The sequence below is a fragment of the Parasteatoda tepidariorum genome, chromosome 5, assembly GCF_982258835.1.
Source record: "Parasteatoda tepidariorum strain Cologne lab strain chromosome 5, Ptep-v5.0, whole genome shotgun sequence".
NCBI lineage: Eukaryota > Metazoa > Arthropoda > Arachnida > Araneae > Theridiidae > Parasteatoda > Parasteatoda tepidariorum.
This window is the reverse complement of record NC_141759.1, coordinates 90347697-90349428: the sequence shown is the minus strand read 5'-3', so window position 1 is coordinate 90349428 and position 1732 is coordinate 90347697.

Genomic DNA, 1732 nt, shown 5'->3' with positions numbered 1-1732 from the left:
GTATTTTTAGCATTTTGTTTTTTCTTTTTAAAACAGGGCTGAAGGCAAATACATATCGAGCCATGGTGTAAATATCATCCCTACGCAACGGGGGGGGGGACGCACAAGGTTTGAAGGCTCACGGTCTAGAAATAATACACTACATAAATAAGGGTGCACAACCTGCTACCAGCGGTAGCACCTGTACCTGAAACAGAAACAAAAATATCTTTTTTTTCTTCCTTTTTTTGCAAGTTAAAAAAAAATTAGAAATTTTGAATTGCGCATTTAAGTTTTTAAACGAGCCAAATCTAAATCAATGTTGTCTTTCGATCACTTTTTTCGGTGCTTATTACTACGAAAGTTTTGAAAATCCAATCAATTTTGACACCTCGACATTCCCGAATGTCTCTTCATAGTGTTCCTTGAATCATATTATAATTATAAAAATATTGTGTTAAGTCTTAATTAGGGCGCTTTTATAATTCTTGCCGGGGAGCTTATGTACGCCACTGATATAAAGACGGAAAAAAGCAAAAATTGGTAAGAAAATCGATTTATTATTTCTAGTTTTAGGAAAAATTGAAAAATCCATGATTTTTTTTATTAGTTATACATGGATAGTATAGGGTTTTTTTTCAAAGCTAAGATAATGTAAATGATACGTAATTCTCATGTACGAAAAGTTCAAGCTTATTTTACTCCTGTTCACTAAAACCAGTTATAAACGAAATGATTTCGGTACCAGTTTTTCTTCTTTTCCGTCTTAATTTCAACCATTATTACGATTACGAGAGCGCTGATTGCTGTACATTTGTTTCACGTCTTTTACCAACGAAAACAGTTAAAAATAAATGTTTTATATTTGCTTCATAAACATATAAAGCAATTATAAAACGATTTTTTATGTTTAATAATGACGAATATTAAAAATCGTCTTTTGAATACGATTAACAAAATATTTTATATCTGCCACTATAAATAATATTTTTTATAGAAATTTACAAAATAATTGATTAATTTAAGTTTACAAGCCGACCGGCCTGTGTAGGGGGCAGGGAACTGTCCTTGCGTCAGAAAGGTCCTGGGTTCGAATCCCGGGCAACGCATGGATGTTTCTTTCTCTCTGTGTGTGTTTTATGTCCTTTCTCCTTTGTGTGTGAATGTTACCCGCCCTGTAAACGGGTTGTGGTTGTGTGAATGGCGTGACATAAGTCGAATTCCTGACCATAGATGGCGCCACTGAAAAACAGGAAAAATCGCACCCCCACTGCCTTTACAGGCATACGATTAAAAAAAAATTTAAAATTTACTGTTCTGTGTCAGTGTCTAATCAGTGAAATTTACCATCTTGCTTCCGTAAATCGTAACAAACACTTTCGTTAACTTTAAAAAAAAATTTCTTGTAGTGTAGAAGTAATAATAATGGTATCCGCAATGGAAACTAAAAACTAGTTTTTTTTTTAAGTCTCATTATATTTTAGAATTGGTAGGACTTTCATTTATCAATTTAAATTGTATTCAAATTACATAAAACAAAATAAACATGTTAAATCGTACTCTTTTTATCACTTTGCATACAAAAAGAAAATTTTGTGACACATTCGAAAGTTATGCAAATCGATTAATTTTTCTAACTTATAATTGTCTCAATTTCTGAATTTATAATTGTCTCAATCAAAAAAATTTTTTGGGTTTAAATTATTTTAAATCAAGTTTATGAAATTAAAAGTAGTTTTCATGTCAATCGAGA